This window comes from Arachis hypogaea, chromosome 3 (genome assembly GCF_003086295.3).
Source record: "Arachis hypogaea cultivar Tifrunner chromosome 3, arahy.Tifrunner.gnm2.J5K5, whole genome shotgun sequence".
In the NCBI taxonomy this organism is placed as follows: domain Eukaryota; kingdom Viridiplantae; phylum Streptophyta; class Magnoliopsida; order Fabales; family Fabaceae; genus Arachis; species Arachis hypogaea.
The window spans coordinates 16,498,926-16,511,641 of record NC_092038.1 but is presented as its reverse complement, the minus strand read 5'-3'; the positions used below and the strand labels follow the sequence as shown (position 1 = coordinate 16,511,641).

The 12,716-nt window shown below is 31.0% G+C and overlaps 1 non-coding gene across 1 annotated transcript; it reads left to right on the top strand.

The window, feature by feature from the left end:
• Positions 1-5,762: 5,762 nt before the first annotated feature.
• On the top strand, positions 5,763-5,866 carry LOC112793025 (small nucleolar RNA R71). The gene has a single exon (XR_003197737.1). It is a non-coding gene; the product is annotated as a small nucleolar RNA R71 (small nucleolar RNA).
• The last annotated feature ends 6,850 nt before the right edge of the window (positions 5,867-12,716 follow it).

Here is a 12,716-nt window from a genome sequence, read left to right as displayed (position 1 = left end):
GAATTTAAACTCCGAAGCAATTATTCTTGTAAAAAATAAAATCCAGAAGCTAGAAGCACAAAACAGAGGGAGAACTGGACCTGTGGAACCAAGCTTACACCGACGATGCTGGAGTAGAGATGCATGACGTAGAGACGAATGGCGACCGTGGAACATACGGGAGTCATTCAGCAGCTGGAGGGAAGTCACGGAGACAGCTCGCCGGCGTTGATAGGAAGGACGAGACCTAGCGAGGGTGAAGGGAGGAAGATAACTGCGCCGTTGTGTGGGTTGCTAAGGTTCCTGCGTTGGGAGGAAAGTATAATCTCACAATACACAATGGGAAAATTGGGGGGGGGGGAGGGGGGAGGGTTTAGTGCATCTAAACTGATCTGTTTTGCAAGTTTCCTAAATTTGTAAGTACTAACTCCATTGATTACAATATTTATCATTTTAGTTATTTATATAATGATTTTAAAAAGATTAAATTAGTTAACAATAAAGAATAAGATTAGTTACTGAAATATTTAATAGTGTCTATATTATGTATAACAATTGAAAATATAACAATATCAATTCAAATTTTGAAACTACAACAAATTAAAAATATAAAGCATAAAAAATAAAATAAAAACACATATTTTTACTTATGGAAAATAAAATCTAGAAAATATGGAATGAAATTAATTACTGATTTTTTGTTTATTTTTTAATATTGTTTTTAATTTTCATGTGTTATGTTTATTATCTATAAAATTAGTGATTAATTAATGAAAATTTTAGGCAATATAAATTTTATAAACAAATAAATTATGAAAAATAAAAGAAAAAAATTATGAAACTATAAAACATTACCAATTTATAACTTATTTTTCTTGTAAAATTTGTTCCAACCACCAATTAAATAATTTGTTTTTGAATATTAGGAAAACTGTATTTAATGGGTTAATTCATGTCTTCATCGTCATTAACTCAAATTTTGTCCCTCACTTTTAATTCATCTAAGTATTGCTAAAAAATGAATAAAGTATATGTTGTGTGTTGCAAATACAATTCACTCATTAATCAATTATTACATATAAAAAACATATTTAGTATTTTATAAAATTTTTATCATGTAACTATACATAAGTACAATATATTATATTTTTAATTATTTTAATAAAAAACAATTATCTAATTAAAAATATATAATATATTTATGTATAAAAATATAATACGATAATAATTACAATATTTATCATTTTAATTATTTATATAATGATTTAAAAAATTTTAAATTAGTTAACAATGAACACTAAAATTACTTAGTGAAATATTCAGCAGTTTCTTTACTGTGTATAACAATTAAAAATAGAATAATATCAATTCAAAATTTGGAACTACAACAAATAAAAATATAAAGCATAAAAATTAAAACAAAAACCATATTTTTACCAATGGAAAATAAACTCTAAAAAATATAGAATGAAATTAATTATTGACTTTTTGTTTGTTTTCAATTACCAGTAGATTAGTATTGTTATGAATATACGAAGACTTTAGAATAAGAAAGAAAGAAGGATTTTTCAGCTGTATAAAGAAACTTTCAACCATGTTATTTTTTTTCTTACATTGGACATGCTTTCTCTAGTTCTTGAAAAAAAAAAAGACTTAAATAAATTATCTAGGTAAAAAAATCTAATATTAAAAAAGTAAATAAAAAAATTTTTGAAAAATATTCATTAAAACCAACATCAATTTTTTTATTAAAAATTTAATATTTTGTTCTTTGAATTTCTTTAACTTGGTTTCAAATATCAGGTGAACAACAAAATAAAAAAATTAACATAATAAACATATAATTTAGTAGATAATTTCATGATATATAACAACACAGTCGTTTTCATGGATCAAAAATGGATATATATGAAAATATATTTGACAAAGTTGCAAGCATTCCATTAATGATATTATATTATGTAAATCAATAACACAAAATTTAAAATTTTTTAAGAAACATTAACAATAAAAAATAGACCTTATGTAAAAATAAATCAATTAATTAAAGTTAAAATTAGAACCTTGAAAAAATGAAATAATACTGTCTTTAAGTAAAATGTGTTATTTTCACTATCTAAAAAATGAGTGATTAATTAATTAAAATTTTACGCAATATAAAATTTATAAGAATACAAATTATGAAAAATAAAAGAAAAAATAATTAAAAAATTGTAAAAACATCACTAATTTGTAACTTATTTTCATTGTAAAATTTGCTTCAACCACTCATTCACAATAGTTCATCTTCGATTATTAGAGAAACTATATTTAATAGGTCAATTCGTGTCTTCATCATGACTAACCCAAATTTTACCCCTTCCTTTTGGATTAGTATTATTTGGGTTAGTATTAAAAGGAATCCGAATCAAAAGAAAACCTATTATTTGGTAAATTTAAAACATAGATTGTCAAATATCCATAAAAATAAAAAAGAAAATAAAAACATATCCAATACAATCGAAAACATAAAAAAAATATCTGTTTCTACATATTAATAGATAAATAGCCATTTTTAAGTATAAATTAAGATTTCTTGATCTCCAACTGTATGTGCTGGTCTTGTATGGAGATTAACCTCAAGATAAGCTTGTCCCTCCTCTTTAACTTGTATAATCTACAACACTCCTTGCACTCAACTTTAAATTTTCATTCTGAATTTCTTCCTCTACTTCTCAGGAGATGGAAAAAAAATATTTTTTCCTACACTTGAAAGTGGACCAGTTATCTTCCACACAGAATCATGCCCAAATGGTTTCAGATATGCAGCAAACTTAGTGGACAAGTACTGCAATGAATATATAATATTTAGCAATTTAGAAGGCATTTTCTAGGTAAGTAAATACAAAGTCAATATTTCATAAGTTTGTTAAAGAAAGAACTGACTTCATTAAAGTTATTTTACCAATCGAGTTGTGCCGAGATCTGAATTTGTCATTATTTTCTCGTAGCAAGGAGATCGAGGATATCTACTGTAGGACACATAGACATTTCAGTCAACGTAGTAAAATATATGTCTATTCAGCATGATGCTAAAATAGAACTTAGAAAAAAATGTGTGTACCATTACCGATTGTGATGAAATCTAAATAATGTTGTCAAATCGAACGGACTTTATATTGAGTAATTTACATGTTGAAACCACTTGTACCTGCATATATCACCATTCAGCTGTTTGATCCTTTAAATATCCTTATCAACACTGTAGAAAAAATCTAATATTTTATCTATTATATAAAAAAGAGAGATTGTTTTACAATGATTAAATAAATAACAACAGCCAATCTTAACAAAATCAAGAACAAACAATCAGGTCCAAAGGAAAAACAGAATGAAAATAACTAGAATTGTGAAAAAAGAAAACCAGGGAAGATGGTACGAATTACAAAATGTTGGAGATCACAAGCTACAGATTAAAATTGAGAAATACCGAGTCTGAGTGATTCTTGAGGGAGAGAATGGAGTCTAATATAAGGAGTAGAAATCATTTAATGGTAACTTTTGGATTTTGTCTTGAACTTGACCTATCAAATTTTTTAACCTACAATTTAAATGTTTGCAGATAATTATCATGAGGCATACTTAACTTTTTATTAGACCAAAATACATATGCCATCAAGAGAAGTGTATATATTAAAAATTATAAGAAAAAGAAAAGGATTTATTTTTAAATAATAAACACAAAACTGTATACATTTTCATTTTATTAAGTATTTGAAGAGGCATAGTAAAATTAATTGTCAGCTGTTAAAAATATAAACCCTTTTCAAATAATAAAATCAATAATAAGTAAAAAAAAATATACTTGCTATCCTACATTGAATGTTAATTATAAATATCACCATTTTCTTTATGTATTCCAAGACTATACAATTATTAGTATGTTACCGTAAATTAATAATAATAATATCACAATAATAACAACATCACATGTTATCTATATTAAATATTAAATAGTATATATACTTTATTTTTGGATTACATGATGATATATTACATTATTTGAAACTGAGTTTAAAATTGTTATGAAATCGAATATTAACATAGTAAAAAAAACTTTTGAAAGATATTCATTAAAACCAACATCAATTTTTTTATTCAAACTTTAATACTTTGTTCTTTGAATCTCTTCAATTTAGTTTCAAAACTCAAGTGAATAACAAAATAAAAAAAATTAACATAATGGATGTTAGGTTTTAATTAGCTGCATTGTTTATAATATTTATCATTTTAATTATTTACATAATAATTTTAAAAATTTTAAATTAGTTAACAACAAATAATAACATTACTTACTAAAATATTCAATAGCTTATATACTATGTACACCAATTAAAAATATAACAACATCAATTCAATATTTGAAACTACAACAGATTAAAGATATAAAATATAAAAAATAAAACAGAAAACATATTTTTATTAATAGAAAATAAACTACAAAAAATATCGAATGAAATTAATTATTAACTTTTTGTTTCTTTTTAATTGCCAGTTATCAGGAACATACAAAAACTTTAGAACAAGAAAAAAATAATAAATTTTTAACTTTGTAAAGAAGCCAACCATTTATATTTATTTTTCTTACATTGAACATGTTTTCTCTAGTTCCTGAAAAAAATAAACTAAAATAAAAATTATTTAGATAGAAAAATCTAATATTAATATACTAAATAAAAAAAACTTTTAAAAAATATTCATTAAAAGTTACATCAATTTTTTAACCAAAATTTGGTATTTTTTTTTGAATTTCTTGAACTTGGTTTAAAATATGAGATGAATAACAAAATAAACAAAATTAACATCATTGAAGATAGGTTTTAATTAGCTACATTGTTGATTCTCTCTGTCTTTGATTTCCTTTGGACATCATCAGCAATTACAATATAATCATACTCATGTTCAAGAATAATACAACCTCAACTACAATCTCATTCCTCATAATTAATTAAGAACTGGTTGGTACCAAGCAAATACTTCATCTTTGTTTAGAGTAACTATACACACCATATAACAAAAGATTACAATGACTAAGTCACAAATTCACCCACTGCACCTAGGAGGAGTTTCAGTAACTCTTTTGCTCAGCTGACCCACTTGTGCCTCCAAATTTCTGATGGAGGACCTTGTTTCATTCATAAAACTTAGAGTGGCCTTAGATAGATCAGAGATTGTGTTTGCTAAGTCAGAGAGGCTCTGCTCAGAGTTCTCTGTCTGTTGCTAAGAAGATGATGGAAAATGTTTGCTATTGCAAAACCTATTTCTCCCACCATTATTGTTATTGAAGCCTTGTTGAGGCTTCTGTTGATCCTTCCATGAGAAATTTGGGATTCCTCAATGAAGGATTATAGGTGTTTCCATAGGATTCTCCCATGTAATTTACCTCTTCCATTGCAGGATTCTCAGGGTCATAAGCTTCTCCTTCAGAGGAGGCGTCTTTAGCTTGCAATCCAGCCAGACTTTGAGAAATCGTATTGACTTGTTGAGTCAATATTTTGTTCTGAGCCAATATGGCATTCAGAGTATCAATCTCAAGAACTCCTTTCTTCTGAGTCACCCCATTATTCACAGGATTTCTCTCAGAAGTGTACATGAACTGGTTATTTGCAACCATTTCAATGAGTTCTTGGGCTTCTGCAGGTGCCTTCAGATGAAGAGATCTACCAGCAGAATGGTCTAATGACATCTTGGATAATTCAGACAAACCATCATAGAATATACATATGATGCTCCATTCTGAAAACATGTCAGAAGGACACCTTTTGGTTAATTGCTTGTATCTTTCCCAAGCTTCATAGAGGGATTCACCTTCCTTCTGTCTGAAGGTTTGGACATCCACTCTAAGCTTACTCATCTTTTAAGGTGGAAAGAATTTGGTCAAGAAAGCATTGACCAGCTTGTCCCAAGAGTTCAGATTTTCTCTAGGTTGTGAGTCCAACCATGTCCTAGCTCTGTCTCTTACAGCAAAAGGGAAAAGCATAAGTCTGTAGACCTCAGGATCAACCCCATTGGTCTTAATAGTATCACAGATCTGCAAGAATTCAGATAAGAACTGATGATGATCTTCTAATGGAAGTTCATAAAACTTGCAGTTCTGCTGCATTAGAGAAACTAATTGAGGCTTAAGCTCAAAGTTGTTTGCTCCAATGACAGGAATTGAGATGCTTCTTCCATAGAAGTTGGAAGTTAGTGCACCATAGTCACCAAGCATCTTCCTTGCATTGTTGTTATTATTTTTGGCTGCCATGTCTTCTTCTTTTTCGAAAATTTCTGTCAGGTCCTCTCCAGAGATTTGTGCTTTAGCTTCTCCTAGTTTCCTCTTCAGAGTCCTTTCAGGTTCAGGATCGGCTTCAACAAGAATGTCTTTATCCTTATTCCTGCTCATGTGAAAAAGAAGAGAACAAAAAAGAAGAGGAATCCTCTATGTCATAGTATAGAGATTCCTTTATGTGAGTAAAAGAAGGGAAGAAGAGAGGAATGAGGTAGAGAGAAAATAAAGAGAATTCGAACACAGAGAGGGAGAGAGGGTTCAAATTTAAAGAAGAAGAGAAGTGTTAGTAATTAAATAAATAAATAGAAATAGATGAGAGAGAGAAGAAATTTGAAAATTAATTAGAAGAAAAGAAAAGAAAAATATTTTTTATTTTAATTATTGGTCAGTATTCGAAAATTAAAAAAGGGAATAAAATAAAATTAGAGTTTAAAATAATTAGTTAATTAAAAAGATTTTTGAAAAGAGGAAGGTGATTTTCGAAAATGAGAAGTGAAAAAGTAGTTAGGTAATTTTGAAAAAGATAAGAAATAGTAAGTTTTGAAAAGATAAGAAGTTAGAAAAGATTTTGAAAAAGATATGATTGAAATCTATTTTGAAAAAGATTTGAAAAAGAATTTTAAAAAGATTTGATTTTGAAAATTAAAATTGATGACTTGACTAACAAGAAACTAAAAGATATGATCTCGAATTTAAAGATTGAACCTTTCTTAACAAGAAAGTAACAAACTTGAAATTTTTTTTAATCAAATCCTTAATTGTTAGGAAGGTTTTCGAAAATATGAAATAAAAATAAGAAAAAGATTTTGAAAATCAATTTTTTAAAATTTTCGAAAATATTAAGAAGAAAAATGAAAACAATTTAATTTTTGAAAATTTTTTGAAAAGATAGGATTTTTAAATTGAAAATTTGACTCGACTCATAAGAAACAACTAAATTTTAAAAAAATTTTGACTGAGTCAATACAAAATTTTGAAATTTATGAGAGAAATAAGGGAAAGATACTTTTTTTTAATTTTGAATTTTTAACGAGGAGAGAAAAAAATATGAAAATGACTCAAAACATGAAAATTTAAGATCAAAACAAAAAATGCATGCAAGAACACTTTGAATGTCAAGATGAACACCAAGAACACTTTGAAGATCATGATGAACATCAAGAACATATTTTTGAAATTTTTTTAAGAAAAGAAACACACGCAAGACACCAAACTTAGAAATATTTAAACTTTTGACTCTAAAAATTCAAAAATACATATGAAAAACAAGAAAAGAAATAAAACAAGAAAAACACAAGATCAAACAAAGACAATCATCAAGAACAACTTGAAGATCAAGAAGAACATATGCATGAGTTTTCGAAAATTTTTTTAAGGAAAATTAAAAATATGCAATAGACACCAAACTTAAAATTTGACACCAGACTCAAACAAGAAACTCAAAAATATTTTTGTTTTTATGATTTTATTAATTTTTTTGTAATTTTTTGAAATTTTTTTTTGGAAAAACGAAAAAGAAGAGAAAATTTTTGGAAAGGTTTTTGAAAACTTTTTGAAAATAAAGGTTGAAACAAGCAGAAAATTACCTAATCTAAGCAACAAGATGAACCGTCAGTTGTCCAAACTCGAACAATCCCCGGCAACGGTGCCAACAACTTGGTACACGAAATCGTGAGTTCACACTTCTCTCACAACTCCACGCAGCTGACCAGCAAGTGCACTCGGTCGTCCAAGTAATACCTTATGTGAGTAAGGGTCGATCCCAAGGAGATTGTCGGCTTGAAGCAAGCTATGGTCATCTTGTAAATCTCAGTCAGGCGGATTCAAATGGTTATGAGGTTTTGATGATTAAAAAAAAGAAATAAAACATAAAATATGATAGAGATACTTATGCAATTCATTGGTGGGAATTTCAGATAAGCCTATGGAGATGCTTTGTTCCCTCTGAGCCTCTACTTTCCTGTTGTCCTCATCCAATCATGCGTACTCCCTTCCATGGCAAGCTGTATGTTGGTGGATCACCGTTGTCAATGGCTACCAACCATCCTCTCAGTGAAAATATGTCCGCTACGGTTTTCCGCGTGGCTAATCAGATGTCGGTTCTTGATCGTGTCAGAATAAGATCCAATGATCCTTTTGAACACTGTCACTACGCCCAACAGTCACGAGTTTAAAGTGCATCACAATCATCCCATCCTAGATCCTACTCGGAATACCACAGACAAGGTTTAGACTTTTCGGATCTCAAGAATGCTTCCAATTGATTCTAGCTTATACCACGAAGACTCTGATCTCACGGAATAGAAGGCATTGTTGTCAGGAGAAGAAACCATGCATCATGAACCAGGAGGCCAAGAGATACACACTCAAGCTCTCGCAGATAGAACGGAGGCGGTTGTCAGGCACGCATTCATAAGGGCGGATGATGATGAGTGTCACGGATCATCACATCCATCAGGTTGAGGTACGAGTTAATATCTTAGAACGAGAATAAGCGTGAATTGAATAGAAAAATAATAGTACTTTGCATTGATTCATGAGGAACAGTAGAGCTCCACACCTTAATCTATGAGGTGTAGAAACTCTACCGTTGAAAATACATTACTGATGAAGGTCCAGGCATGGCCGAATGGCCAGCCCCCAAACATGATCAGGAGATCAAAAGTGATCCTAAGATAGTCTCAAAAATGATCTAAAGATATGAATACAATAGTAAAAGGTGCTATTTATACTAAACTAGTAAACTAGGTTTACAGAAAATGAGTAACTAAGTGTAGATAGTGCAGAAATCCACTTCCAGGGCCCACTTGGTGTGTGTTTGGGCTGAGCATTGAAGCTTTCACATGAATAGGCTCTTCTTGGAGTTTAAACGCCAATTTTTGTGCCACTTTGGGCGTTTAACTCCAGCTTTGGTGCCAGTTCTGGCATTTTATGCCAGAAAAGGGTCTCTGACCGGCGTTTGGACGCCAGTTTGGGCCATCAAATCTCAGGAAAAGTATGTACTATTATACATTTCTAGAAAGTCCAAGATGTCTACTTTCCAACGCAATTAAGAGCGTGCCAATTGGGCTTTTGTAGCTCCAGAAAATCCACTTCGAGTGCAGGAAAATCAGAATCCAACAGCATCTTCAGTCCTTTCTCAGCCTCTGGATCAGATTTTTGCTCATGTCCCTCAATTTCAGCCAGAAAATACCTGAAATCACATAAAAACACACAAACTTATAGTAAAGTCTAGTGATGTGATTTTTGCATAAAAACTAATAAAAATATACTAAAAAGCAACTAAAACATATTAAAAACTATGTAAAAATAATGCCAAAAAGCGTATAAATTATCCGCTCATCAGGTTGCATGTTGATGCAACACCGAAATGTGGTGGCTTATGCATCGCGTCAGCTAAGACCGCATGAGGTGAATTACTCAATTCATGACTTAGAATTAACGGTGATTGTGTTTGCATTAAAGATCTGGAGACACCACTTGTATGGAGTAAGGTTTAGCTTCTTTTCTGATCATAAAAGTCTCAAGTACGTCTTTGATTAGAAAGATCTTAATATGCATTAGAGAAGATGGATGGAGTTGCTTAAGGACTACGATTTTGAAATGAGTTATCAAGTAGTTTTGTCACCCCATTTGTCTAACTTGCATGACGTATTCAACACGTCCCAACTCCGTAAGTACACATCGGATGCGGCTCATGTATTAGAGCCTAAGTCAATCGAGTTAAGAGAGGACTTGATATTCCAAGTGACACAGTAAGAATCGATGATAACCGTGTAAAGAAGCTGCTAGGAAAGGAAGTTTCATTGGTTAAGGGTGCTTGGAGAAGAGCAGAAGTTGGAGAGCATACTTGAGAATTGGAGAACGAGGTGCGTTGATAACTTGTTGGGTTGGTAATGCTAAAAGTGGGATGTTTCATGGAGAATATATATATATATATATATATATATATATATATATATATATATATATATATATATATATTACATCGCGTAATTCGGATTTTTGAGGGCGAAAATCTTTTTAAGGAGGGGAGGATGTAAGAACCGGGTTTTTCACGGATAAAATCATTTAAATGTCCAAATTAAATTCTGAAAAGTTAGGATGAGAATTTGGAGATTTAAATATGATTTTTGGACTCAGTAGGTCTTTTTGAGTTGGAAAATGTGTTTTCTATGAAAAACCGTAAAAAACAACAAACCGGCAGTCAAACCGGTTGAACCGGTTCAAATCTGCCCGGTACCGCACGAGAAAAAGTGGAAATAGTAAAAAACCTTAGAAAAAAATATTAGAAATGAAAAACCAGGCATTAATTTTAAAGATTTGGCCCGAAGTTAGGACAAACGGACTAAAAACACTAACAGGTTGGACCGGGCCTAAGTTGGACCCAAGCCCAACATATAAAAGGGTTCATTAAGTGAACCCATTTCAGCATTGATAAATCTCATTTTGACGGTTTATCTTGTATTGATTTTAAGAGATTTTATCACCTTTTACCCACATTTATCCATTGAATTAGCATAGTTTTGTGATTGTCTCCTTATTTGTGCTTAGATGTGAAAACATGCTTTTTAGGACTTAAAATAGCTAAATCTAATTCTCCTTGATTCCATTAGATGCCTTGATATGTTTGTTAGTGATTTCAGATTGAAAAGGCTAGGAATGGATCAAAGGAGTGAAGAGGGAAAGCATGCAAAGTGGAGAAATCATGAAAAGTCAAAGAAGTTGAACTCGCCCATGGACGCGCGCGCGCACCTGGCGCTTGCGCGCACCTTGCGAATCACACCATGGACGCGTACGCGTGCTGTGCGCGTACGCGTCGGTGCTGGTTTATGATTTTTTAATGAAAACGTGACCAATGAATTCTCAAGGGTTGTGGGGCCCAATTCCAACCAACTTTGGCGCCTAAACTGCTATTTAAAGCCAAGGATTGAAGAGCAAAGGGACATTAGTTTATTACCATTAGTCATAGTTTAGTTTTAGAAGTAGTTTCTAGAGAGAGAAGCTCTCACTTCTCTCTAGGATTAGGATTAGGATTAGGTTTAGTTCTTAGATCTAGATTTTAATACATCTTCTTCTACTTCTATCTTCTCAATTCCTTGTTGTTACATTCATTCTCCTTCCATTCTTTTTTGTAATTTTCTTTATGTTGTTCTTGTGTTTTGTTGTAGATCTACTTTTGTTTCTTCTACTCTCTTTCAATTCAATCAAGGTAATTCATAATAAATGTGTTTCTTTTGATTGTTGTTGTTAATTCATTTCAATAATTGTTGTTAGATTCTATTCTTGTTATCAATTTACTATGCTTTCCTTTTATGCCTTCCAAGTGTTTGATAAAATTCTTGGTTGGATTTTAGAGTAGAGTTTTATGTTCTTGGCTTGAAAAGGTAACTTAGGAACTCTTGAGTTACTAATGTCCAAGTAATTGATGATTGGGATCCATTGACTCTAGTTCTCACTAATTGAATTAGTGGAGAGTTAGGACTTATGAACTAGGATTGATATAGCTCATTTGACTTTCCTTTACTACTAGTTAGAGGATGATTTAATGAGATTAATCCTTGCCAATTCTCATATTGTGGTTAGTGATTAGGATAGAGATCCTTGACCACCAACCCTTGCCAAGACCTTTTTAGGCCTTAGTTTACTTTCTTGCCATTTATCTTTCATGTTTCTTATTAAAACCCCAAAAATAACTCACAACCAATAACAAAACACTTCATTACAATTCCTAGGGAGAATGACTCGAGGTTTGAATACTTCGGTTATTAATTTTAGTGGTTTGTTACTTGTGACAAACAATCTTTTGTGTGAAAGGATTATTGTTGGTTTAGAAACTGTACTTGCAATGAGAATTCATTTGTGAAATTCTAAACCGTCAAAAATCCAATCATCAAGCATCACATATAAACAAACACACCCATGCTGCTGAGAAGGAGGAGATGAGAACCTCCATTTATACTATTCACTTTAATCTTTCCAAGCTAATATCTTGAGCTACAGAGCTCCGATCGCTGATGAGCGGATAATTTATACGCTTTTTGGCATTGTTTTTATGATGTTTTTAGTATGATTTAGTTAGTTTTTAGTATATAATTGTTAGTTTTTATGTAAAAATTATATTTCTAGACATTACTATGAGTTTGTGTATTTTTTTGTGATTTCAGGTATTTTCTAGCTGAAATTGAGGGACTTGAGCAAAAATCTGATTCAGAGGTTGAAAAAGGACTGAAGATGCTGTTGGATTCTGACCTCCCTGCACTCGAAGTGGATTTTCTGGAGCTATAGAGACCCAATTTGCGCGCTCTCAATTGCGTTGGAAAGTAGACATCTTGGGCTTTCCATCAATGTATAATAGTACATACTTTGCTCGAGATTTGATGGCCCAAATTGGCATCAAAACACCGGTCAGAGACCTTTTTGGCGT